Raw genomic sequence first — 9,720 nt, forward strand, 5'->3', positions numbered from 1 at the left:
AGCACCCGGTTTTAAGAACAAAATCAGATACACACCATATGTGAGCCCAGGAAGTCAAATCTCACATATAGCTACAAATAAGGGTAATATCAAAAGACAATTCTTAAATACATAGCGTATTAGTATAAAGATTATAACCTCAGAGTATAGATAGCGGAAAGACAACTCCGATCTTCAGGTGAAGACTTTACTTCCACAGGGACAACTGACTGGTTGATCACAAGCCTAATTCCTCCAAACTCTAGCAATTTGGTACCCATCCGGGATTTTCATCCAAATATTTGAAAAGTAAAGCAAACGTAAGTACATGTCGTACTCAACAAATATAACATGGGGTTCATGAGGCTCAAAAGGCTGACACTGGTTAACTGTGATTAGCTTTTAATGAGTCATGATTTTAGCAATTGAGTAGCAATAAGTTTATCACAAGCCCATAAACACATGATCAGGTAAACATGAATAATGAATAGCATAAACAATTAACCATTAATGAGCATCTTTATCATCAGTATCATCAGTGTTCGTCATCATTAACCATTAGTGATCATCTATTCCGTAAATGTTCCAAGGCCGCTCGTGACCGTGAGCACGGCTGATATACCAGTTTTATACTCTGTAGAGGTTGTACACTTTCACTGTGAGTCATGATTTACCCTTTCACCCAAGGTGATCAACCTCTTGACCCACTATCAAGGAAGATCGACAGGGTTCACTATAAAGCCTTTCAAAGGTTCATCTAACAAGTTAGAGCCATTAGATTCACTCGGCAAACAGATGTAGAGCCCCCCTTCCCAATGGCACATTGACGCGCAGCCTATACACATGGGGATAGAGGCCGCACTATACCCGATTCATCAAGTTATTCTTATGCTAATAAAGGTAACCACTAACAAGCTAGAAAATGTCCTCATACTGAGCTAAAGTCAGAGCCATATAGCCCTCATAGCTGTACTGTAAGTCCCAGATGATCACTTACAGATAAGTCCTTAGGGAGAAGAATCTAGAGCACCATAAAAATAGCCCAATGCTCTAGCCCCTTTATTCCATGTTGCTAAAAAGCATCTTTTAGTGTTTATTGCATATACCATTAGTCAAGTTACAAGATCATGGTTGTAGTTGAGCACTAGCATCATACTACCCAATGCAATACCCTATAGGTAACAAGGCACAAGGTAACAAAGCACTAGGAAATCCTTAGTGGTAGTCAAGGTAGACACATGCAGTATGAATTAAGTGATTAAAGGTGTATAGGATAACAAGGAAGATCCCATGCTATACTTGCCTTAAACACCGATCCTTCGGTAAGCTTTAATCTTCAATGTTCTTCTTCTTCTTCTTCTTCTTGATAACCACGTATATCTCACCGACTGGACGAAATCATAAAGCACCACACAAGCATCCATACAATCATACACGAAGCAAACAATAGATCTAAATTAGAACAGTACACCAAATATAAAATTAAGATGAAAAGTTTATAAAACGAATCTACGTCTTGCTACGAACACACAGACGCGAAAAACACACTAATCGAAGCTACGGTTGAAAAGATACAACTACCTAGAGATCTACTCATAAAACCATTAGCTTCATGTGTTTTAATTATATAAAAACATATATAGGATATTTTATAGATAATATAAATTAAGTCAAATTTAAGTTTGAATTGTAATACTAAAGTGAAACAAATCATATTTCATTTATAAAACACAGTTTCATAATTATTATTCAAATTAGAGTTTAAATCATGAAATTTTAGAAATAGTAATATGGTAAACACTGTTACTAACGCGTAGATCTCGTCGCTATGAATCTAGCACGACTTGAATGGGTCAAAACGGATCTAAAATGTAGAAGATATGAAATAAACAAGATTTCCTTTAATAAAATAATAGATTAAATCTAATCACGAATTTTAAAAGTTAAAAACACATCTAACAGTAGTATGAACATGTAGGTTATGAAATTATGAACCTAGCGCAAGTTGAACGGATCAAATCAGAGTTAGAACGAAGAAACGGTGGGGATCCATTATTGATTGTAAGTGGTGTATTTCTATAGTATTGTTGGATTTGTTTTTCTATAATAAAACGGCCATAAAACATATACGTGATGTCATGTGATGTCATCAAGCTAATTGGAACAGCTAACTGGAGCAGAGCACGGAGCACGCACGGTGCACGGCAACAGCTGATGATCGTATAGGAGAGGGAAAACTAACCGGAGGCGTGCGGAGGTCCTCACCGATGCCAGATGAGGAACAACAATGTCGGCATTGAAGCAGACAGCGGCGAGATCGGGTTTCACAAGCGGGCTTCTCCAACTGATCGGAGATGCTGCATCACTGGGGCAATGGCAGTCATGAGGATGGAGATCGGCAGATTGACGTTGACAGATATTCAGCATGTAAATCACGTACGTGGACAGAGTCTCCATGGTTACTGTACATGATAAGAAGCAATAGCATCAGCAACCGGAGCAGCCAACAGAGAAGGTAGACAAGAGCTCATCGTGCAGGTGTTTCTTATTACCAAAACACGGCGACGATGAACTCGGCACGAATCAGGGCGCCTTGAAATTTGCAGCGACATCGAGTGCTGGAATGTGGATGCAACAATTCTCCGGTGGTGGCGTCGATTGGTTTGCTCTGGCGTTGCCTGGCTTCCTGCAGGTCGTGACTACACGGCAACAATGGAGCAGGACGGCATGGCTCGGTTAGGGGCAGGGCTCGGAGAAACGTAGAAGATAGATGGAACAAGAGTGTTGCGTGGGGCACTTACCGATGGCCGAGAAGCAGCGAGGATGACCGGGCTGGGTAGCGCGGCGACAACGGCGACGGCGAGAGAAGGATGAGAAAAATCTAATTTACTACACGAGGGATTTCCTAAACTAGGGGCTTCCCTTACGGTAGTTTTGGTGTGCTTTATCCAAGGGGTTGGTAGATATATATAGGAAGAAAAACTCCCCACATCCACGTCAACTAGCGATATGGTACTAATTGACGTTGCACCATCCGCCTGCATTAATGGGCCTAAATAATCATTAAAGCCTATTAGTAAATAAATGCATGAGCCTTTATGATTTATTAGAATTATTGCACATGGGCTTTGATCGTTGGGAAAAATAAGAGATTTATTATTTTCGGAATTAATTAATTTCGTGGATAAAATAATTCTAGAAAAGTCCAGAATTGATATTTAAGCCACGAAAAATACTCTGAGACCTCCGAAAATTTGGGGAAAATTCTCAGAGACACTTTAGAACATGATGAACCCAAATAAAGTATTTGAAGCTCATACAAATATTGTTGGGAACTTGAAACATAAGGATTAAGGTGAAGGAGGTAGGAATTAAATTTCAGAAAGAAGCTAGAAACTTCCTAGACATAGATATTTGTCCACTAAACGTATAAAAACACACACATTTTACACATAGAAACACGAGGTGCGACCGGCATGAATGCAACAAACACGTTTCTACCTTATGATAAATTTTAAATTAATGAAAATTTTTATTTTCCTATGTTTTCATGTGCACAAAAATTCACAAATAAATCATTTCAGCTCTATTTCCAAAAATTCAAATTTTAGGGTGTTACAATATCTGTCTGTCCGTCTAAGTAAATCTGTCAGCCCTGGCAAGTAAGAGATGTGAGGATGGATCTGCTCTCCTGCAGCTGCTACAATGGCCTCAATAGAACAAACCCTCTGAGACCTGAATGTAACCCCACTGTTAAGATATGCATTATAAAAATCTTCCTGCAGTGGTGTGTAGAAACCCTTAGAAGCACGCTCATCCCTCCTAGGTGGGAACCACTCCTCGAACTACACAAATCTGAGCTGCTGCACCTGCTTCGCCGTGGAGGCCCTCAAATCCAGATGTGTCACTAGAGGCAGACCCTGTGGTCTGGGAGGCGGACGAGAACCCCTCCATTGTGTCTCTGCCCTGGGTGTCACCTAGGTACGAGTACGACTAGAGCGGTGAAGCTGTGGCTGAGATGCCTGTTCTGTCTCCTCTACTTGCTCTGCCTCCTATGTTTGCTCTATCTGCGGCTGTGGCTCCCCCTGAGGCTGAGTCTCCTCCAAAGCAACACGACATCCCTCAAGCATGACAGTCCTAGCTAGACTACCATAACGACGCTCAACCTGCTCAATAGCTGCCCTCTATGCTGGTGAAACCTGATATGCAATCTAGACTCCACTCCTAGCACCTCCTCTCTCTACACGCTCTGCGGCGGCTGCAACTACGACTGCTCTTGCTGTATCAGCATCTGCATACTTCCGCTTCTTCGACGTGATCTTCTTCATCGCCTTGCCTTTCACATCAGTAGGCAAGCGAGGCAGAGGCCTCAGATCCTCATCACCTAGACCACCTCCGGTGTTCTTGACACGTGCCATCTGAAACGATCTGCTGCCTCGGACAAGAACCAACTGTCACTGACACTTCCAAGGCTTGGCCTCGATTCGTACTTGCGAGCTTGGCCCCGAGTTGACTGACAACTGCCAAAGTGACCTCAGAAACACCGACTCGCTGCACAATGGAATAGATTGGATATATGAATAATTTCAATATACATCTAAAGATACGAAACCCTAAGAAGCAAACATTAGGTACGAAATTAGAGACGATGGCTTGCTACCTGACGAACCGGCGATCCAAAGAGCAAAGGAACGGAGCACGAGGGCACCACTGGGAAAACACCTAGGGTTAGGGTTCCAACAAAGTGTGGTGGCCGAGCAATGCAACGTAGGCAAGTGAGGATGGCAGCTGGATCTTTGGCGTGGATCACGACAGCGTTGATGCTGGTGAGTGCTGCGGGTGGCGCTAGGGCACGGGAGCACGTGGCGGCTATGGTGCGGCAGCGCTGGGGGGCTGTGTGGTAGACAGCGCGGGCACGGCGTGAGCAGGGTGTGGCGGCGCGACTATGGGCAGGCGGCACGGGCAGGGAGCGCGGCGGCGTGGGCTGCAATGGTGTGGCTCGGCGAGGATGCGGTGATGTCGGCGTGGGTGTGGGCGGATTAGGTCACGGCGTGACTCGTTTGGGTTATATGGTGGCCCCCCATGACGTAAGAGAAAAGGGAATAGGAAAGAGTTGGAATCCCGTACGATATCTATTGACTAGACGCTCTGGTGGCAACGACCAGACGCTGCCACCCAGAGTCTGCTCGACTACAAAGAGGTCCAAATCCCCTGGAGTTATGATCGGACGCGTCTGATCACAACTGTCTGAACGCAGCTAGAGTCTAGTCGATCCTTTCTTTGTCTTCTTCACTTGACCAGACGTAGGATCACCTTCTGACCGGACATAGGGAGAACACTGTTCCAGCGTCCGATCACTCCTTCATAGCACCAGTTCACCACCTATGAACTGACTGAACGCTGGACATTACAGTCCGGTGCAGCGTCCGATCACTCTTTTTCAGTAAATCTTCAAAGTCCTTCGCGCTGCCTGTTCCCAATCGAGTCCCTACTTTAATAAGACCCAAATAAACACCAATTGGGACTGATATGAGTGACCTCTCTCAAACCCTCAATTTTTTAAAGTATTTTGCCTTAGGCTATAACTCTTTTTAAGAAAATAGGCAATAAATGGGTGATTGAAGAGAAACGACAAAACAACATTCATGCATATGCAATGCAATACTTGAAAACAATTCTAGTTGCTTGTCAAGTTTGATCCAAGGTTAAGCTTCTTCACACGCTTTTTGGCGGTTATCTTAACCATGTTAGACAAGTCCTAAATGCATTAACAAAAGTTAAACATGTTGTATGTTACAATGCAATGCAAGGGACAACACAAGCTCATTATCTAGTGAAGTTGCTAAAATCAAGCACATTGAGCTCATTCCTCAACTTACAAAATATTGCCTCATCTAGCGGTTTAGTGAAGATATCTGCCAATTGATCCTCGGTCCTTACACCTTCTAATGAAATATCATTCTTAGCAACATGATCTCTAAGAAAGTGATGGCGGATATCTATGTGCTTGGTGCAAGAGTGTTGAACCGGATTATTTGCAAGTTTTACCGCACTCTCATTGTCACACAAAAGAGGTACTTTTCTAGAACTACACCATAGTCTAGCAAAGTTTGCTTCATGTAAAGTATTTGTACACAACAAGCACCCGTAGTAATATATTCTGCTTCAGCGGTGGACAAAGCCACACTATTTTGCTTCTTGGAGGACCAAGACACAAGTGATCTACCAAGCAAATGGCACCTTCCGGATGTGCTTTTTCTATCAACTTTGCAACCGGCATAATCCGAATCGAAATGGCCAACTAATTCAAATCTAGCTTCTTTGGGATACCAAAGGCCAATGCTTGGTGTGTGCTTAAGATACCTAAGGATTCTTTTAACGGTAATCAAATGAGCTTCCTTAGAATTAGCTTGAAATCTAGCACACATACACACACTAAACATGATATTGGGCCTAGATGCGGTTAAATATAACAAGCTACCAATCATAGAGCGGTAGAGAGTTTGATCAACCATTTTACCTCCCTCATCTAGGTTGAGATGTCCATTAGATGGCATTGGTGTCTTGATTGGCTTACATTCATCCATATTGAACCTCTTAAGAAGATCCTTGGTGTACTTTTCTTGAGAGATGAAAATCCCTTCTCTCATTTACTTGACTTGAAAACCAAGAAAGAATGTAAGCTCTCCAATCATTGACATCTCGAACTCCTTCGACATCAATTCATCAAACTCTTTGCAAGAATCTTCATTTGATGATCCAAATATGATATCATCAACATACACTTGACAAATGAAGATATATCCATCAAGCTTCTTAGTGAATAGTATAGTGTCGACCTTCCCAATGGTGAAGCCCTTCTTAATAAGGAAATCCCGAAGACGCTCATACCAAGCTCATGGGGCTTGCTTAAGCCCATATAACGCCTTGGACAACCTATAAACATGATTAGGATATCTAGGATCTTCAAACCTGGGAGGTTGATCAACATAGACTAGTTCATTTATAAAGCCATTTAAAAATGCACTTTTCACATCCATTTGATATAGTTTCATTTCATGATGTGATGGATATGCAAGGAGGATACGAATGGCTTCTAGTCTTGCAACCGGTGCAAAGGTCTCTCCAAAATCCAACCCTTCAACTTGAGAGAACCCTTTGCAATTAGTCTTGCCTTATTCCTCACAACAACGCCTTGATCATCTTGCTTGTTGCAGAACACCCACTTTGTTCCAATGACTCTTGCACCTTGTGGTCGCTCTTCAAGAGTTCAAACTTTATTGCAGGCGAAGTTGTTCAACTCTTCATGCATGACATTTAACCAATTCGGATCTTGAAGAGCTTCTTCTACCTTAGTAGGCTTAAAGCAAGAGATAAAAGAGAGATGTTCAATAAATAAAGCAAGCTTTTAAGATCGAGTCATTACACCCTTTGATGGACTCCCTATGATGAGATCTTGTGGATGAGCTTGTAGTAGAGTTGAGTTTCTTCTATCAACCACCTGAGGGGGAGGTTGTGGAGCATCAACATGTTGTGCTTGTGTCACCATTTGCTCATAGGAGACATGAGTATCTTCATTTTCTACTCTCCCATCTTTATCATCATCTTGTGGCACATTTGATGAAGAAGGTGGATTAAGCACTTGTACATCATCTTCATCATCTTGTGTCTTGATGTCTCCAATTGGAATGTTCTTCATAGCCTTTCTCAATGGTTCATCACCTACATCATTAAGATTCTAATGTGCTCCTTGGGAGCCGTTAGATTCATTAAATTCCACATCATATGTTTCTTCAACCAAGCTGGTGGCATGATTAAATACTCTATATGCTTTGGACTTTGATGAGTAACCAACAGGAAAACCAATATCACAACATCTTTGAAACTTCCCTAGGTATTGCCGCTTCTTGTAGATGTAGCATTTGCAGCCAAACACCCTAAAGAAGGAGATGTCCGGCTTCTTTCCATTGAGCAACTCATAAGGTGTCTTGCCAAGAAACTTTTGAAGAAATAGGCGGTTGGATGCATAACATGCGGTGTTGATAGCTTTCGCCCATAGAGCTTCGGGTGTGTTGTATTCATCAAGTATTGTTCTTGCTAGTGTGATTAATGTCCGGTTCTTTCTCTCAACTACACCATTTTGTTGAGGAGTATATGTTGCTGAGACCTCATGCTTGATCCCAGCTTCATCACAATAGGCTTCAATGTTTGTGTTGTCAAATTCTTTCCCATTGTCGCTTCTAATCTTCTTGAGCTTCACTTCAAACTCATTTTGTGCTCTCTTGGCAAACTTCTTGAAGCATGATGCAACTTTAGATTTGTCATGAAGGAAGAACACCCATGTGTATCTTGAGTAGTCATCAACAATCATAAGACAATAAAAATTTCCTCCCAAACTCTTGTATGTTGTTGGTCCAAATAAGTCCATGTGAAGGAGCTCTAGCGCTCTTGTTGTTGACATGAAAGCTTTTGTAGGATGAGTGTTTGTAACTTGTTTGCTGGCTTGACATGCACTACAAAGCTTGTCCTTCTCAAACTTTACATCCTTCAACCCTCTCACCAAATCATTCTTCATTAGCTTCTTGAGTGAGCTCATCCCAATATGAGCAAGTCTTCTATGCCATAGCCACCCAAGTGTTGTTTTGGTGAATAAACATGTCTTCAAATTAGCATCTTCGGAGGTGAAGTCCACTAAATATAGGTTGTTGTATCTAAATCCCTTGAATATCACTTGATCATCATCTTTCTTGGATACAACCACTTCCTTCTTGGTAAATAAGCATTGAAAGCCAAGATCACACAATTGTCCAACGGATAGCAAGTTGAAAGTCAATGAAGCAACATATAGCACATTGGAGATTGAATAATCATTTGATATTGCCACTTTACCCAATCCTTTAACTTTGCCATTTGAATTATCTCCAAATGTGATTCTTCCTTGTCCATCTACTTCTTCATCTAGTAAGGTGAACATATGAGGATCATCGGTCATATGTTGTGTGCAACAACTATCAATTACCCAATGACTTCCACCGGTCTTGTAGTTCACCTACACACAAGAGATCAAGCTTTAGGAACCCAAACTTGTTGAGGGCCCTTGAGTTTCTCAACAAGTAACTTTGCTACCCAAATTTTCTTAGGCATATTCTTATTGGAAGATCCTAAGAACATAACTTTCATCTTTCTACTAGAGTCCTTTCTAAGTATGTAATAAGCATTGAAAGCAAAGGGTCTAGCATGCTTGGGCAAGGGTTGTGGTGGTGGAGTTTGACACTCATGGGCAAAGTGGCCTTCTTGTCCATACTCAAAGCACCTCTTTGGCTTTGGCTTGGACTTGTGTTGTTGTTGTTGAGCTTGAGCCTTCTTCTCTTGGTTTGCCAAGTACCTAATGCCATTTCTATCCATCTTCATGACGGTGTTCATTAGTAGCTCACTTTGAAGATGCTTGCCTCTTGTGAACTTGCTCAATCCAATCTTGAGATGCTCTTTCTCTAACTTGAGCTTCTTGTTGTCTTCCTTGAGTGCATCATTATTTTTCTCTTTCTTGAGTTTCTTCTTCTCTTCTTTGAGCTTCTCATTCTCAAGAATCAAGTCACCATCATGATCAAGAGTTTCTAGCACTATAGTGTTGGTGGTTTTAAGCTCTTCAAGATCTTTCTTGAGCTTTTCATTATCATGCTTGAGCTTGACATACTCATCATAGTTGTCGGATTCAACCACTTGCTTGCCTTTGCTACTTGA

Source organism: Miscanthus floridulus, chromosome 14 (assembly GCF_019320115.1).
Source record: "Miscanthus floridulus cultivar M001 chromosome 14, ASM1932011v1, whole genome shotgun sequence".
NCBI lineage: Eukaryota > Viridiplantae > Streptophyta > Magnoliopsida > Poales > Poaceae > Miscanthus > Miscanthus floridulus.